Genomic DNA, 20,024 nt, shown 5'->3' with positions numbered 1-20,024 from the left:
CTAGAACTTAGAACTACTTAAACCTAACTAACCTAAGGACATCACACACATCCATGCCCGAGGCAGGATTCTAACCTGCGACCGTAGCAGTCCCGCGGTTCCGGACTGAGCGCCTTAACCGCGAGACCACCGCCGCCGGCCTTGATGGAGGGGAACCCACGATGCCGGAAGCCTATAGCCGTCCTCTCTGTTAGCATCTGAGGTCATCAGTCCCCTAGAACTTAGAACTACTTAAACCTAATTAACCAAAGGACGTCACACACATCCACGTCCGAGGCAGGATTCGAACCTGCGACCGTAGCGGTCCCGCGGATCCAGACTGTAGCGCCTAGAACCGCTCGGCCACACCGGCCGGCCTCTCTGTTAAAATTAGATGCATTCTTAGAAATTTCAACCGCTTCTCGGAACTTTCTTCTATAAATGTTTGTTTCTTTAGCTAGTACACATACGTTATTAAAATCGATGTCAGAGCCACAGTTCTCGTGATGTTCCGCTACTGCCGATTTTGTACTTTGTTTTAGCCTCTTGTGTCGTTCTTGTGCCTTAATGCGTTCTTCAACAGTTCTTCCCGTTTCGCCTATGTACACTTTGCCGCAGCCACATGACACTTGATAGACGCCTGCTTTGTAGAGGTAATCAGGTGCATCCGTTTTTCGCCGGAAAAAGTCTTTTATTTTGTTTTGACTAAAGAAAGATGTCTGAATACCATTTTTATTTAAAATTCTGCTTATGCCGTCGGTGACCCCAGGAACGAACGGTAACCTGACGGAGTGAGAAGGCGGTTCCTCGTCATTTTAGAAGAAACATGACGCGGCCTAATAACCCAGAAGATTTTGTCTTCAGTGACAACGGCCACGAAAGCCTGCAGACTTACGGTAAACACCTGTTACAAAATATGCTTCCTGTGCACCATTCATCTACCTAGCGACTCTTGCTTCATCCACACTATACACCACATTTAAAAGCAACTGAATTAAAATACGTCCGCTTCACTTACTTTTTGTAAATTACTTCATAGCTGACTCCTTACTTCTGAATTGGTATAAATCGCAAGAGCTTACGCTGCCAAAGCTTTATGTCTGACGGTTACTGGTACTAAGACTGTCAAGGCCCTGCAGCAGTTTGATAATCATTGCGTAGTTACTGTTGTCTGCCATCAATTAGATGGGTTATCTGTTGGCAAATGAATAACGAAGAAATTTATGGTCCAGTGCAGGAACTACCTACATCTCAGAGAATGCATTTTGATGAGATATTAAAGCAAATGTGATGTATACGTCTTAATTTTAGTGTCATAAACGCATAACACGAAGTAAAACGTTTGTGTGTAAAAACTGGTCTATGTGCTTAGATGTTCATCCATTCGTTTCATAAGCTTTCACCACAACCAAATTGTGTAACGAGTTAATGCTCGCGTTTGAAAAGAGATACGGATTGGGGACTTAGTAATCAGTATCACAGTCTCACTAAATAGTAATAAACGATCTTTAAAAAAGGAGTTTGGTTGAGAAACCGTAATATAATCGAATTCCTTTTTTTTTTTTTCGTTTTCCCTCTCACGAGGTAATCACCCCATTTGGGAACCAAATGGGGTGATTGTTTGCGTTACATACTTCACTTTATGGGATGATTTTTGGGGTGATAATGTTCTGAAAGAAAGAACGTTACTAATCCAGAAGTGTGCCACTAGTCTCAAGCGAAATGATAATGTGCGAAGCAGTTTGTAACGAGTTTTGGATTCTAACATGTACAGCAATACGAGATTTGTGAGGGGCGATATGAACGTTTTACATGTATAGATATTTTCAATTTAATTTAGTTACTTACAGTTATTAAGTACATAAATCAGATAAACTGCATTCATTTCAGTGTCGAGTGCAGGCCTGAGGGTGAAGAGTGAAGTTGGCATCGCTTCTCTAAAATATCCAGTACCGTGGGTGAGTGGACCAGGTATGGTCCCAAACCAGAGTCACAGCACATGTCTTCGGCATTAACACTAGTGTGAAGAATTTTCATTGGAAAAGGAAAACAAAGGTACATGTGGGTGTAAAATCAAACGAATGCCACTAAACTGTAATGAGCCACTGAAGACTAAGGGGCCCATACACTAAAATACTCAAAGAAGTCTTTGAACTACCTTCCGAATTCTGTCGCTGGAGATCGTGTTCACCGTGAATAAAAAGGAGCTCCCGTTTAAAACCTGGAGGCCCCTGCGGTTTCGACCTGACGCCGTGTCATCCTCTGCCATTTAGCGTCACTTGGATGCTGTATGATGGGGCTAGTGGTCAGTACACAGTTCTCCTGAGGGTTTTGCCAACTTTCCAGACATTGGAGCTGCTGCTTCTCCATCATGTGGCTCCTCAGTTGACATCACGAGTCTGAGTGCTCCCACCAAGGAAAAATCCTTAATAATACTGGGAATCGAACTCACGTCCTCCGCATGGCAGCCGTCTACGATGACGATTCAGCTATGAAGGCGGACGTTCACAATGTATAGCTTATCAATAAAGGGAATTAAGTCACCCAAAGTACGACATTAACCACGAAAATAAAGTTTTAAGGCATGTACCAGGACAGGAAGGACATTTACACGCAGCTAGTGGCAGTGTATGACGTCAGCACTGTAGTACATGTAAGAGATAATTAACCAGATTGTGATTGGTTCGAACAGTTATTAACGGGGAGTACCCTTCGGGTTGAAGAGTCACCTACTCATTTGTAATATCTGTTTTTCCCCCAAAAACTTTAATAGGACCGTTGCTGTTTATGTTATGTATTAACTGCTTTGCACATTGTGTTATTTGCAAACTCTGACACTGCCCAAATGATACAGTTCTGTATCATAAAATTCTGTCTGGTTAGATATGTAGTAACACCCAGTTGGATGAGGAGAAAATATCGACCTGGTAAAAAGCCAATTGTATCTTAACATTCACTGAGTGATAAAAATGTGAAGTACGCAGAACACATGGTCAGATTTCAATGTAACTTCCTTCACGCGCATACCGTTGGCGGGTACGTTAATTTATTGGAGTGTTGTTACCAGACCTGGTAATGTATATAACGGACATAAGTAGCGTCAGCCGTTTGGTGATCATTGTGAACGACACGAAGGTGCTCCCTATTAGTGGGAGACAGCGTTATCAGCACAGGGGCAATTGAGAAGACCCTCATTTTGGATATCCATTTGGAATGCTTTTCAAATCACGCGATATTAATATTTGTGGGGCACTAGGATATCTGGGTAGCAAGAGAACATGTACACAGGCATACTCGTCCTGGAGGTTCCAGTCGACAACGTCTGAGCACCACAGGAGACGATCAGCATGCTGTGCACCAGGCACATTGTAATCCCACAATATCTGTGCCTGCAGTCCTAGGACAAGTAATGAACATTCTGTGTCATACCACACCATTGGTCGTGAACTACTATCAGTTGGACTAAATTAGCTTGAGAAAGCTACTGTTAACGCAACACAAATGGCTGCATTTGGCACAGTGCTGTGACCGAGAACCATGGACTGCTCATGAGTAGCATCGCATAGTGTTCAGCGATGAATTATGGCTCTGACCTACTTTAGATGATCATCATCGGTGAATATGTCGCCCAACTGGGGGGAGGTCCTATTCTCTCAATGTTTTGAAGAGGCCCAGCAGTATTACTTCTGGCGTCATAGTGTGGGAACCCATACAGTGTGACTCGAGGTTACGGCTTTTAGTGACTGAAGGATCTCTTGTGGCATTACAGTTGGTGACGGACATTCTGTGCCCTCACATTTTACCCCTCATCACATAGTGTTCTTTCCCGTGGAGTCAAAAACGAGATGTTACAATTGCTGCTGAATATACACAAACACATCTTAAGATTTGCATAATGAATGGCACCACTGTTTAAGATAGGAAATTTAGATTCGGTGCAACATTTCTGAGCGCACAAGTTACAGCAGTTGTGAAGTGGATTGGAGGCCACAGGGCTGTCAAACCACTGAAAAGCATAAATGCAGCGGTTTGCATGGCACAAGTTACAGGCAGAAGGGGCCCGGTGACACAACCTAGGAGTTGTGAATAGATGACTCGGAGCAGCACGTTAGTAAAACAGTGGCTCCCAGCCACATATAAATAGGTGCGGGTTTGTAACAAGATTCATTTAAGTGTGGCAGCTCTCCCAGACGGTGGGGCATGTCACATCGCCAGCTACACGCAGTATCAGCGTTCCAGTCCACGGCAGGTCGCTGGTTCGACCCTCTGAGGCTGACATGGGGTCCGTAGCCAGCCAGCGACAGGACACTCCGTGGCTCGCTTCCACGGGCTGTTGTCCTGGATTACAACACACGCTGGAGGCATCCTGTGGCAAGGGCCGCAGATTCGAACGCCAGGTCGTTTGCGCTTTTTGTCGCCTTGATCTCAGCCATGCTAGCGAGAAGGACACAGCTGGCATCCTGCGGCTATCAGTGAGCGCGCTGAGTGGCAGGGATGCCGACTGACGAGTCATCTACCAGCCTCTGACGATGCCACAACTCTGCTGGTGTACAAGGCCGGCTCGACACAGTGTTGAATTGCACAGGCCACTGGGGTGCTTCCTCAGCATTGCGGGGCCCTGTGATGCAGACCAATGTGTATGAGGGCACTGTAGTTGGAAACAATAAATCCTTTGGGAAGCCCGGAGGAGTTTTAATATGGTTCCTTCTACCTCTTCATGCTACATTTGGTCATCCTGATACATTCGGTGGCAGAAGTTGACACTACAGTGGGATCCATTTCACGTGCTTGCGTTTTTCCCTGAAATTCCCTAGAACAAATTGTTCATTTAATTTGACTGTAATGGTACTCATAGGTTGATCACTGATGTCCAACATTGTATTGAAAACGACATTTCAAAATATGATCTTTTACATCTTTGATCATGAATTGAAACACATGTTTACAGTGACAAGTGCTCTCTTCTTTCTTTTATTGATACTGAGGTCTGACAGCAGTCACAACTCTATGGGTAAATTATCACTGGGATTGCAGTTGATATATTTCATGTATATTTTAAGCCTTTTATTTTCACCTATTTCACTTGAGTAATTCAGTTTGGATTGTTCATTGTATGTTGGACATATCTTTCTTGCAGGTTTTGTGTTTTACGAATTGATGAAATTGTGTAACACTTGACAGTACATCATTGGCGTTTTGCTTTAGGCTTTTTCTGTTGAAGCAGAGTTGCATTCGTTTTCTTAAATTTATTTTGTTATCTATACCTGTACATATTCCCCTCGACCTCTACCTACTCTGTCGGTGCAGCTAGGTTGGGTCTCCCAGGCAGTCGCCAGTGTCCACACATAGAGAGGTCGGCGACAGTGTCTACGAGACAAGTCTGGCTGTGAATAGGTGCCTGTGGAAGCAGTCTTTTCCTCCTAGGGAGCCCCAGCTACAAGTGGACACTCCCCCCTCCTGCTGTAAGGCTCATCCAAGATTCGTCTGATTCATACAGAGAAAAAATACGCGACATCCAATTAACTGATGAGACAGAGGAACATGAAGGCACATATTAGCAGCTCGATATTTGCAAGGACCGATAACACATCAGGTGTTCATCAGTTGGTAGAAACACAATAGGGATTGGGATGAAATGAATCAAGAGCAAAGAGACGTGTCAGTCCATCCGCTGATGGATGCGGTTCTGTGTGTCAATAAACAAAGTCACTCCAGCCACAAAACCTTGACTTCTACCTATAGTTGCCTTCAGTATTGTTGAAAACGCAACAGAAACCATTTACGGCATATGCCTTTATCTAAGATTTTTAATTTTCTATTTTTTGGCGTTTATCTCGAAAACGCAGGCACGCAGGGGGAAGTAGTTTTGAATAAACCCAAAGTTGAAAGTTTAAGCACATAAATTTCTTTAATGACTAGCTGACCAGTGCAAATAATTGGTACCCTATCCTGATCAGTCATACATTAGTTATGACGAAGTAAGTAAAAGCAAGAGAAAGTAGGCCTTAGAATATCATTTGAAAAAACGGATATTATGCTAACTGATCCACCACTTGCAAACAAAATTACAATAGGAGAACAGGAAATCAAAATTGTTGATAAATTTAAGTATTTAGGCGAAATAATAACACACAATCTAAATGAGAAGCAATCATGGCAAAATAGAATAAAAAAACTGAGCTATGCAAATTACATTACCAAAACTACATACAACAAAAAAAGCCTATCTATAGATGCAAAATTAAAACACTATAAAACAGTTACACAACCAGAAATAACGTATGCAGCTGAAACTATCTTCAAACAACTAATACAGCAGAAATTGACAGAATACTAAAAATAGAAAGAAGAATAATTAGGACATGTATAAATAAACAGTATAAAATAAATGGACATTGGAGAATAGCATCAAATGAAACAGTATATAAGAAAATAGAACCAGTCATGAGCACAATCAGGAAGAAACGCATCTCATTCTTTGGACATCTGATGAGAACTCCAGAAAACAGAATTAGTAAAAAAATAATACAAAAATTGTGGAATAGCAAGAGCGACATTAAATGGATCACAGAAATTAAGGACGATATAAAAGAACTTCAAATTACAGTAGATGACCTAAAAAACAAGACAGAGAAAACCAGAATACTGCAAGACCCACAAACCAGACTACAAATGAAAATCAATAAAAGGAGTACAGGAAGAGGTGTCTCAGATGGAGAAAGAAACAAAATATCTGAAAGAATGAAGAAATATTGGGCAGACAGAAGAGCAAAACACCTTTCATATAAGAATAGCCTCTAATAATTATATTACCTAAATATATTAAGTTATTTTCGAACCAAATTGTATCCATTTGTAACAACTTGTTTAGAACTTTGTATTTTTGACTACAGTGGTCCAATGAAGGCCATAAAATAAATAATAAATAATAATAAACTTATTAATGAAAGGTATACTGCTTTGAATAGTAGTGACAAAAATTAGCCTCGTTGAACAACATCGATATCACTACGCACAATGTCATTAATTGTACAACGTATGAAAACAGATATTGTCTTTGCACAATTAATCTAATTTTTTAAATTTCTTTGTTTTACAAAACTTCTTTGAAAACAGTGCTAGATTTTATATGATCGACGTTAACATTTTGGCTGTAACTGTTGTTAGCACAAACATAAACGTACTGGATGTGCGAACTCGTGAAAGAGCCACATGTAAGTGTCCATGGGAAATGAAGAATTAAGTTATAAAAATAGAGGTACAGATTAATGGTACTGACGTAAGGAGACGTAAGACGTAACTTTGCAAACGGTGTAAAGTAAGGGCGACTTAAAATTTACGTAAAATAACGCAGTCCTGCCCTTGGAAGCGTATGACCTTATGATTTTTAATAGTAATAGCGAAAGCTGGTTTTATTTATTATAGCAGTTTTATCGTTTGGAAAGGTGTCGCTGGATCATAAGGGGCGAGGATAATGTGGGTATGAGCACAGTTTTGTCGGATTCATTGAATTTAGGAGTGATGTACTCGTCTAAGCGAGTTACTACTAATCTTTCACCATTAATTAATCTCTGATTAACCTTAGGTCTTCCAATTAACATAATAATAGCATTTTTATTTAAAAGCAATTGAAGAGGTGATAAACTGGACCGATTTAAGTAGTTCATGAATTCTATGGGCTATAACTGAACGTTATTTATTTCTCCTAGTTCGACAAAATCAGAAATCGGGTAAAACGTAGCCTTCCCAGGAAACAATTTGGAAATTACGTGTTCGTTAACTGTTATATAATCATACTGTTTTCACATAGAACCGCCGTTGAACAGAATTGAGGTACCATTTGTTCATTGATTCCTGTAGCATTGAATACGATGGTAATAAAAATGTCGTATTACAATTATTAATAATACTAAGCTTAGGAGAAGTATAATATAGCAAAATCTGTACAGCAATGAAGAATTAAGTTATAAAAATAGAGGTACAGATTAATGGTACTGACGTAAGGAGACGTAAGACGTAACTTCGCAAACGGTGTAAAGTAAGGGCGACTTAAAATTTACGTAAAATAAGTTGTAAATTAAGTTACAAAGCTACACCGTACTTGATTATGATGATGACCGTTGATGTACATCAGCAGTGCACTACGCTTGCTTCATAAAAATAAAGAACTAGAATCTCTGTTTTGCATTATTATAACATTTGATTGTCAATAGATTGTGACATCTAAATTATTTACTCCGACGCATATGACCGAAATCGCTTGATAGACTACACTTGCGCAAAACGTCTATACCACTCCAACAGCTATCGCAAATGTAATTTATACAGACTGTCAATAGCTGGCATCCTCTGCATAACGTTTATAATAAAATGTTCTCGAGGTAAAGATTCTTAAGAAAACAATATCTCGAAACTATTTCTATATTTTTCGTCATTGGTGGTGGACGAAATTTTCAAAATGATGCCTCAATCATTAATCCTGAGTGAGTAATACGGTAAATGTGACATACCCAGGAAAAAAAAACATCTGAGAAATAATACACATGATTAGACTTTCAGACAGAAAGGGAAACTGATAGGGCGGTTCTTTGAGATCAGTCAGTAGAGCCAATCGTCGGAGTGGAAGAATTGTTCAATATTTACACAGCGACAGAAATTAGAAACACAGTCCACGGAGATTCGGATGGGTGCCCCGTTCTTGTAACGCCTGCGAGAGTCATTAAAGAGATCGTGGCATGCAGAGGATTTTGCCGTCTTTGATGGAAGTGTAATTGTGTAGCAAGGAAGAAGAACACCTGGAAGCTAGCAAGTTGACAGTTTCACTGTCGACAGGGATTCGTTGATTACCAGAAAAATATTACTTCTCATTCTATTAACAAGTATTAACTTTTGACAGAAAATGTTATGATGGGCAAAGTTATCAGTAGAATGAGGAAATATTGTGACCAGAGATGTCATCATGCCTCGTTCGATTTCCTGTTTCGCTATCAGCCACTCCAGTTCTTAGTTATTCACAGAATTATTTTGCGATACTTGAGTACTGTAAATGTGTGGCTGGTGGCTAAATGGTTGTCAAGACTACATGACTTGGTGATATTCTGATGCGATTCTAAGATCCTTTATGTCACTTATCACACCTTTGACCTGTGTCATTGATTGGTATATATGAAGTAGGACGAGTAGAAGCTTACTTCCGAGTCACGTTAAACTGTAGTCATCAACAATTTCACAAATTCCTCTACGTTTTTCCATCCTTTACAATCACCAGATATACCCTCGGCTGCTTTCTAATGTCTATCTATTAATCTAAGCTAAGCTGTAGGTCCTCCCAGAATTACGATATTGCAGTGTCTGTGTTGTTAAGAGGAATGGTACATTGATATTTTGCACATCAATGACTATCCAAAGGAACAAGCACTGCGACGACTACAACCTTCACGAGATTCATGAAATGTTTCTAGAATGAGATTTTCACTCTACAGCAGAGTGTGAGCTGATCTGAAACTTCCTGGCAGATTAAAACTGTGTGCCGGACCGAGACTCGAACTCGGGAGCTTTGCGTTTCGCGTGCAAATGCTCTAACGACTGAGCTACCCGAGCACGACTCACGCCCCGTCCTCACAGCTTTACTTCTGCCAGCCCCCAGGCTGTGGCTAAGCCATGTCTGCGCAATATCCTTTTCTTTCAGGAGTTCTAGTTCTGCAAGGTTCGCAGGAGAGCTTCTGTAAAGTTTGGAAGGTAGGAGACGAGGTACTGGCAGAAGTAAAACTGAGGACGGGGCGTTAGTCGTGCTTGGGTAGCTCAGTCGGTTGAGCACTTGCTCGCGAAAGGCAAAGGTTCCGAGTTCGAGTCTCGGTCCGGCACACAGTTTTAATCTGCCAGGAAGTTTCATGCATGAAATGTATTCGCAGTTCCGAAGGAACATTGCCTTGTTTTTCTTAAGAACGCAGGCAGTCGGTATCGTATTTTTCTGCCAGTACCAGGCAACGACTTTCAACTGAAGTGTCCTCTCTTGTACGGGAATTACGTAATGAGTGTACGATTACAGGTCGCAGGAACGACATGTGGAGTTTAGGATCTGGCTGTGAGTCGTGGACGAATGGTCAAACTTTTAAGTCGACCGCTACCGTAATGTGGGAATTCCGGGTTAGACTCCAGGTCAGGCACGAATTTTCATTGTTGTCATTCAAACACACATAAATGGTCGTTCGTATTCGCTGACTGCGTCCGTCATTTCAGAGGTCATTCACCACCGCCTATACTTTCGGGTTAAGGGAAGCTTTACTCCATATTTTGTAACTAGCAAGCAATGAAATACACTCAGCCTTATAAATCGAAGAAGATGATGAAGTGGTTATACACAATGTTGCCTTTCCTTAAATCTTAAAGCGGTTTGATTCTTTCCAACCAAATTTTGTGCGTCTGGCGGGATGAAACGTTTTGGCAAAACGGAATGTGGCCTAGCGTATATTGATGGCGTAGGTGTGTGCGTTCTGAAGCTTGGAGAACCCAGAGAGTTGGCTTCTCGCCAGAAGGGCGCCGGTAATAGGGAGCGGAACTGTGTTTGCCCTTCTGGAAAGAAGGGAAATATTTACGCAGCTGGACGTGACCCGCCTCTCTGCTCGCCTCCTTCCCTTCCTGTTCCTCTTTCACTCTGACGCGCCAACTCGCCGCGGAGATGACTGCACTGGGCCTCACCTTAGACGTGATGTTACCACAAGGTTTTGCGGGGACACGTACGGCGGGCGTCTACAGACACACTGCACAAGCCACTGTATAGTGGTTGGTGAGAGGTATTCCGTATCACAGTTAACCGCTCCCTCCCCAACTCCATTAGTCTACTGCGTCACGGGACCGTGAATGTCTCTCTCGCTCTCTCTCTCTCTCTCCCTCCTCTCTCTCTCTCTCTCTTCTCTCTCCCCGTATGCTGTGGCGCTACCACCCATTTCGGTAGCCTACTTACAGCGGTGAATGGTGTCTGAGTTAACTGTCTATATGTTGTCCAGTTGGTTGGTAGCATCCGCCACATTCAATTCAATTAATGGGGTACGAAGTGTAGACAACCTCCTAGATGGTGTACCCCGGGCAACGCTGTAACATGGTACAGCGGCGAAAAGTCTACACATCCACGGCGGCCGGACGTGACAATGCCTCCCGGCCCACACAGAGACAAATAGAGCAGAGTCTTAGCATCAAGAAGCTGAACGTATGCCAGTTCAACATAGAAGGCTACAAGAGGACCAAGGGAGAAATCCTCGAAAAGATCTTAACGAGAGAACGAGTAAGTGTAGTACTCCTACAAGAGACCCACCTCACAGATGAAACCATTAATCGACTCAAAATACCAGGATTTACAGCTGTGAGCTACACTGGACACGACAAACATGGCACAGCCACCCTAGTGGAGAACGAACTCCTAAGGAATTTGGACACCAAAGTGGTACCAGCAGAGCCTGCGATAGGCATAAAACTGGGAGAGATGACACTGTATAATGTCTACAAACCTCCATCACAGAAATGGCGAACAGGTATCCTGCCCGAGGCTAACCACCCAGCAGTTTACGCTGGCGATTTTAACTCTCAGCACACCAGGTGGGGATACCTGAGATCCACAGCTGAAGGGACTGGACTAAGTTTCTGGGCAGACAACCGGGACCTACACCTCCTTTTCGACCCCAAGGACACAGCGACCTTCAAATCAGAGGAGTGGGGCACAACGTCAACACCTGACCTGACCTTCGTCACACGTGGAGCAACAGGTACACCCGTGCGAGCTATAAGAAGGGTCCTCGAGGCGTTCCCCCGAAGCCTGCACAATCCAGTAATAGTGGAGATCGGACTATCAATCCCAGTCATAAAACGATAAATCGGATACCACCATAACCTGGGAACTACAAAAGATTCGTAAACTTAGTACAAAAAGCGGCCCTAAATGCAATTCCACGAGGATCGAGAAAGGAATACACCCCCTGCTGGACGAAAGAGTGTGAAACACTACTGGGGGAATATGAGAAGACTTGGGACGAGGAGACTGCGGACCAACTGATCAACGCCATGAATGAGGAATGTAGGAGTAGATGGAAGGAGGCGATGTAAAATCTAGATTTTACCCACTCCAGCAGGAAGAGCTGGGGCCTGCTGAGGAAATGAGGTGGTGCCACAGCGCCTAACAGGCCGACTCTTGGAACCAGCGCATCTGAGATTGCAGCTGTCCTGAAACAGACCTCCAAAATCCAGCTAAAAACAGCCGAAAAGAGAGAAATTTCCCAGGAGCTAAGCAGTTTATTGCTTAATAACCCAACCAACATGGGCATTGTAAAAGAAGTGGAGACAGATGAGATATCCCAGGCCTTGAAGCTAATGAAGACAGGAAAAGCAGCCGGACCCGACAACATCCTACCAGAATTCTTAAAGGAATTGGGAACTTTAGGAAGAAGGTGGCTGGCCAAACTTTGTACGGAATGCATAAGCACGGGGGTTGTGCCTAAGGAATGGAAAGAAGCAAAAGTCATCGCAGTGCTGAAACCCGGAAAGACTGGAGATAATCCTAGGAATTACAGACCAATATCCCTGCTATGTACCTCCTATAAATTATTCGAGAGAATATTGCTGACTAGATTAACCCCATACATCGAAGCCAAAATCCTAACATACCAAGCGGGTTTCCGAGCAGGTAGAAACTGCTGCGATCAAGTGCTGTCCCTCACAACCTACATTGAGAAAGGCTTCCAGAACAAGATGAAAACTGGCCTGGTCCTCATAGACCTCACATCAGCTTACGACACAGTATGGATTGAAGGGTTACTGCTTAAGCTAACTAGAATCATAAATTGCAAGCAGACTTACAAACTACTCAAGAACATACTAACGAGCAGAAAAATCAAGGTCTCACTCCATGGTACGAACAGTAAGAGCATGGTTCTGAATAATGGTCTGCCACAGGGTTCGGCACTAGCACCCGCTCTCTTCAATCTATATATAGCTGACTTGCCAGAAACAAAATCACGCAAATTTGCATATGCAGATGACCTGGCCATCGCATATCAGAGTAAAAACTACAACGATCTCGACGAAACACTGAATGCAGACCTTGAAGTCCTGAACACCTATTACTCCAAGTGGCACCTACTTCCCAACCCCAACAAAACAACCAGCACTATAATGCACCTCAACAACAGAGAGACACACAGAAAATTACAGATCTTTTCGAATGGCCAAAGCATGAGAATAAGCCTGAATATTTGGGTGTGAAACTAGACCGGACCCTAACGTACATCTAGTAGACCTAAGTTTTATTGCAGAATCAACTAAATTATAGAAAAAAATAACATTTTTATTAGGAAAAAATAATAAAAAAGTTAAATTTGAAGATGTGACATGATTTTATCCTTGTAATGTACATAATATGTGGAATTAAACAGATCTAGTAGCACAGCCATAATGTCATGCATATTTGGCAAAAATTTGGTCTCCTTCAAATGTACGACGTTGAATAAAATGGTACCTCAATTTGAGGAAGCATTTTGGAAAAAAAATCATAAATTTCTTTGTAATTTTTTTCAGTAACCCTAAGCGGATCCAAAAATATTCAAAATACTTCTAATTTGCTTAGAAAGTGTACTGCATTACATGATATCAAGAAAACATCTGTAAAGCATATATATTATTAACAGCGCCTGAAAGAAATAGGTGTTGTTTTTCACATAATATGTAGCCGGAATAGTACACTGTATCCTTAACAGGGAGACCACACCAAGCCTGACCATGACATCATTTGGGCAAATGCTGATCTCCTTTATGATGTCAACAAACATTTGTGAGTTTTTAATATGATGTCTACAGCGACTGACTATAGATTCCATTAGTTTAGACAGATACTTTGCCAGCCAGTATATAGGAGAGTTGAGAGTACTAATAACAGGCCGTAATCGGACACCGTCTTTGTTTTAGGTAGACCATACAGTGTGGGTGGCCTAGGTGCTCTTGGCCGTAAATTCTTCACATGTTCGTCAGAGAAGCCATAATTATTAAGTCTTGCTGCAAAGTGCGAGTTGGATCCCGTTTGAGCCGCTCGGGATTAGACGAGCGGTCTAAAACGCTATAGTCACGGGCTGTGCGGCTGGTCCCGGCGGAGGTTAGAGTCCTCCTTCGGGCATGGGTGTGTGTGTGTTCGTCCTTAGGATAACTTAGGTTAAGTAGTGTGTAAGCTTAGGGACTGACGACCTTACCAGTTAAGTCCCATAAGATTTCACACACATTTGACCATTTTTTTGGATCCCATTTGTGAATTCGGTATGTACTATCTTCCAATAATAAACCCGCTTTCTTATGACCATCTGTAGCACTGGGCATAATCGTAGCAACAGTAGTAACACAAATAACTCTTCATTCTTCTCCAACGATTTTTGTCCTTGTTTTTCCCCTACGCTCTTATTGGACTTAGGTGGCTTGGCTGTGACTAATACCGGGCTAGTAGCAAACCTTACCTCACATACCGCTTCCTCAGAAAGATGCCTAACCGCTTATTCTAGTCCACTGATAATCTCGGTCACTCGTAGCTTTTGTGGAGTTGGAACAAAGTTCAGCTGTTTACTGAGAATGGAGGTGGTAGGTTCGTCAAGTTCCTTGTCGGAAAAGTTGATGACAGTGCAGTGAGCGCCGCTGGGTCCAACAGTTCCTTGTTCAGGGTTATGGCGTTTACATTTATCGGTCTATTTCGCAGTTACTTAAATTATCTCGTTGATGTGCAGCCAAAGTCATCTCTACCATCTCCAAGACCCAGGGTGAGAGAATTGCAGACAGAAATAGATGGCAAGTAGGAGCATGGCATCAAGTTCATACCTCGTATCCTCTCCTTGACAATAGCACGGCTTGTCTTACTTGAAATTCTATTCATTGCAGCAGTTCACATGTGGTATGTGGCCATTGTGAACTTCGGTACAACCTCGTACAGCGTTGCAGAAAAGTCAGATTACCCAGCAGGTGAGACTGTCTGAGGCACAGCTTCTCCGGGCGTCAAACGGTGCGCGCTGTGTCCTTCCTGTAGAGGAAACCAACATGGCTACGATGTTTTTCACGGTGGAGTCCTAGTATAAAAATTTATCAGGTGACTTGACGGGTCAAATTTGGATAAAATTCGAAGTTTTCAGAGATACCCACGTTCATCCTCATCAGGAACTAGAAGTGACTGTCGTGAGCTGCCATGTTTTTCTTTCATACCCCCAGAACGGTATCCAGTTGGTTGGATTACGTCATGATGGAATGTACAGAGGTGGCGCGCTCTACGTCTATAGATTTTGCTTGCATTCTCTGTCTAGCGTTGCTCGCCATCAATCGCACCAGCTGGTGAACTGTGGAAAGTATTACTCTGTCTTTTTTTTTACCCCTGTCAAGTACACGCTTCCGTGCATTGCTAAGTGCATAGCCAGTGTCTCTACTCAAGTTGTTTTCAAAAAGTCTGATTTCAACAGCTTCTGTGATTCCAATAGTTCGAAGTGTGAGCCAATATTCTCGTTTGTTCAGACACGATCTTGCACTTATTTAACAAATTGTGGTCGATTCTTATATTTCCAGACGTATGCTCTACCCATCAATTTCGTCCATCTCGTTGCTTCCTTCCTCTCCCATCGTCCCTCGTGTGTCACTATCCGCAATATCAACTCCCATACTTTCTATCGCACTGTCAGCGTTCCCCAAGGCTCTGTCCTTTCCCTCTCCTATATCTCCTGTATAGTGCAGATATGCCCAAACCTGCCCCGCCTGTTTCTGATAACACTGCCTTCCTTGTCCTTTATCCTACCCTGCAGCGGTCCCATCACATCCTTCAAACACACCTCGACCAGTTCACCACCTGCTGCAACCAGTGTCTCATTTGCACCAACCCTTCGAAGACCCAGGCAATCATCATATGTCATACCACCCGCTCCTCCTGGCTCCACGATTTTCACCATACCATTTATAGTCATCCTATCCACCTCTCTTCTACCGTGAAATACTCGTACCTTGGCCTCACCCTCGAGCATCATCACCTCACCTGGACTCACCATATCCTTCGAACCCAACAAAGAGCCCGCAATAGACTCCACCTCCTGAAACTCCTGTCTGGCTGGATATCGGGACTGCATCCTTTCACCATCCCTCACACCTACAAATCCTTGATCCACCCCATATTTTTATGCCAGTGTCGCTTGGATTTCCCCCCTCCCAGATTCTATAAATCCCTCCAATTCATAGAATGCCACGCATTCTACCTCACTTTCCATATCCTCCTTCTGTCCCTCATGTGAATCCTCTATGACCTCATCCCCTTTCCACACCTCCTTTTCCTCAAATGCATCGGCACCCTGTACATAATCTGCCGACTCGATCTCACCACCCCCTGATGCCTTCTGTCCTCTCTACCACATTTACCAATGTGTCCTGCCCTCTCTTCATCTCCACTCCCTCCAACTCCTTTCCCAACGCAACTTACAGCACCTACCTCTCCCAAATGATGAGCTTTGCCTGATCTCTGCCCCTCCTATCAACTCTAACCCCACCTTCCCCCTCCTAGCCCTTAGGGCTCCCTCTTCCTTCCTCCTCCCTTCCCCTGAGTGGTTTTCGTCCCTCCTATACCCCTTTCTTTCCCATGTCCACTCTTCTGTGTCTCCTGATTTGCCTTCCCTCTCCCCATCCTTCCTCAGCCATCTCCTGACACTTGGTGCGCCCCCCACCCAAACCACCCTTTTTTCTTTTCCTCCCACCCCCTCCAGCCCCCTCCCCTACTGCACCTTCCTCTCCCCTCATCCCTCCTCTCAGGTCCCCTCTCTCTCAGCAGGTCCATTCTTTGTGTGACCTCCATTGCTTACAGTGGTTTTCTAAGAGTCTATCGTTCTGTGTTATTTTAACTTGTGCCTGTGACTCCAGTGTCTTTTTAAGTGCTCCACGACTCACCCACTGTGTTCTTTTAACTTTATGTCGACTGTGTTTAACTGTCCCACAATGAATGTCCCTGTGTCAGTGTATATTTTAGCCCCCCTGTCTGGGTTTATTGTGTTTTTATGTCACCCTTTTAACGTATTTTTACATATAGTTTCCCCTTTTTTTAGCTGCAAAGTCACTCAGCTGAAGAGCGGCTGATTGTGAGGCTGCCAACCTTCCCCTACCCATAAGGAACAGGGGAATGAAATCACAATAAAGAAAAAATAAAAAAGATGCCTATATTCATCCGAGGGTTGGAGTCCCTCTCCCTGTCGAGTGCCACTGCCTGGGCTCGAATCTCGCCAGAGAAAATTTTCCAGCAGTTACAATTTACGTCGTTGCTGCCTGCCTATCATCACTTTCCCTTCCAGTCGTTGAGTCGTCAACGTCGTCTCGCCACTGTCGCCGACACCTGCCGCCGACACCTTTCCACATGTGTCTGTCTGCACTGCCACAGCCGCTGCCACTGCCCACTTCCCATCTCCATCTACTCACCTTTGTGACTACCATCCGAGCCACTGCAACTCCTCATTCGTTGCCATCACATCATCTTGGACATCATAGCAGCCATCATCCAACATGTTGGTGACGCTCCATAGCCAGTTCATGTTGTCCACCGTAACTCACTCCTCAACCAATAACGAACACCTACACAACGACATCATTTACTCATCCCCCTTCCTTACTCCCACCATCACCAATTGGAGTGCTTCCAAGGACCCACCACCATACATCGAGCCCCCTTCCCCACAGCTTCCTTCCCATTAACAGTCTCATCTACCACCTACCCACAATGCCATCTACAGCCTCCATATTGCCTTTTGCCTATTCCTCACCGCCACCACCCCTTCCCACAGCCACAAATGCCCCTGCAACTCCTGCAGTGCCACATCTGTACACCAGATGCTGGGACACCGTTCACTAGTAGCCGCACTCACTCCAGCCCCATGCAAGGGCCTGCCAAGCGCCCTATTCCACCAATTCCTCAACCTCAGCCCCACTGCACAGTCACAGAAGAACCACAGAAGCGTCATAACACAGTCACCACAGCCACCACCACTACCAATAAACCTTAGACTAGCCCAGACATCATTGACCAAGTTGACGCTGCTCCTCCTTCCACACCTTCTCCTTTGTGTGTCCTAACCTTCCTGCTCCCCCCCCCCCCCCCCTGACCCTCAGTTCCTCAATGCGAAATCCCTTACCGTTGAATTTCGAAAGTATCTTTCTCATCTCCCTATCAACTAAATCATCCCTCATAAAGACTCTGTCCTCATCAAATCAACCACTCTCACTTTCTACTCCCTCATATAACCTTTCATTCCCATGCTTCTCTCACTCCTTTTCATACCAAAATCCCATCCAAACAGTCTTAGCCCTCCTGCTGTCCCACCACCCTCACTACAGTGATTACAAAGCTTCACATCATGATCACCATAGAGATGGTGTCATCAAATTTGACACCAATCCTTTCCTAGAAATCCTCATCTTCTGCTGTATCTACAATGACTCTGGACTCAGCTTCCTCATGCATGTATTTATAGAGCATGCTTCCACCAACGACAGCCTCATGGAGGATTCCTCATCTGCAACAACAGTCACAAAGTCGAACAATTCAAATCCCCCCCACAAAAAAAATACCTATGCATGCCAAAACTTCCATCACTGTAATAACCACATTATTCCTGATTGTAAGAATCCTCCCACCCGATCCTACTATAAACAGTCCCACTTCCTTAACCACTGTGACAACCTAGGTTCCCTACCCAGTGGGAACACCTGCAATGATGCACATCCAATGCTCTTCATCAAGTGCAAGAGCAAACCCACACCTGTCAAACCAGAGTTAACAGTGCTTGTCTGTCATATTGACCATCCCATCCAACCTAACAACTTCCCCTCATCCACCCATCACTAGTAGAGGCATCATCCATTCCTTTACTATTGTATTTCAAAACACCCATCCTTTCCAGTGCCAGCAAGCCCTTCAACAAATCTCCCTTGCCACCCACTCAGTGTCCCACCTCCACACCAGAGCCACATACTCCTGAAACCAAGTTCATATTCACCCATTTCAACAACCAACCCCTAACCCATGCAACCATCTACCTAGCCTCTCATCATGGTGTGACAGCACTAAAGCATCCCATATAGCACCATCTACTCTCCCACCACCAACAAGCCCTTTCTTAAGCACACCAACTGAAAACATTTTATCGACTATCATCCCATCCCTCAACTCGATCCTTCACAACGGTTTTCCCTTACCTGATGACCTTAGCAAAGCCATTCACTTTGCATCTAATTTTTCTGACATCTTCTCCATCCCTGAGGATCCCGACTTCGACTGATCCCAATTCCTTACTATCCATGAACGTACAGATACCGAACCCATCCCTCGCCCCAGATTCCAGTACTTGAGCAATACACCATTTACAGAATTAACACACGTAGAGCACCTCTGGAAAATCTGCACCACCCACAAACTCGATTCCAACATTTCTACTGCCCTATTCAGTCCTATGGTGCTGCTGCACCTCTACCTACACTCCATCTCCACACACTCCACTATCCCAAAGAAATTTCAAGCACCTCTGTCTCCCAGATCATGAACTCTGTCCCAAAATATATGGTCCTACCAACTCTGAATCCACCCCACCCTCTCCTCCCCCCAGGAGATCCCTCCCTCTCCTCTCTCACCTTCCACACCTCCTCGTTTTTCTCCTCCCATTCGCTCCTCATTAGGCTTTCCTTTCAATTTCGCATGTCCCAATACCACCTACCCCTCTCTCCCTGTACCCTAGTAGCCATCCCTATCACTGTCATTGCCACCTCTTACTAGCTCACAGTTCCTATCACCATCTCTCTCCTGTCTCCCTCTGTAACTATTTTTCCTTTCGGCCATCATCCCACAGCAGGTCCTTCGAGGCAGTTTTGTTCCAGTGTTTTTGGTGTGATCCTGTGTTTCTTAAACTGCGCTGTCTGACCATATTTTTATACCTGCTTTCAAACTATTCAGCCAGCCTTATTACGTTAGTTTCTCACAATGCCCATACTTCACAACTATTTTAAAATCATTCTCATTA

The sequence above is a fragment of the Schistocerca cancellata genome, chromosome 2 (assembly GCF_023864275.1).
Source record: "Schistocerca cancellata isolate TAMUIC-IGC-003103 chromosome 2, iqSchCanc2.1, whole genome shotgun sequence".
Lineage (NCBI taxonomy): Eukaryota > Metazoa > Arthropoda > Insecta > Orthoptera > Acrididae > Schistocerca > Schistocerca cancellata.
The sequence above is the reverse complement of the archived record's forward strand: the minus strand, read 5'-3'. Positions refer to the sequence as shown.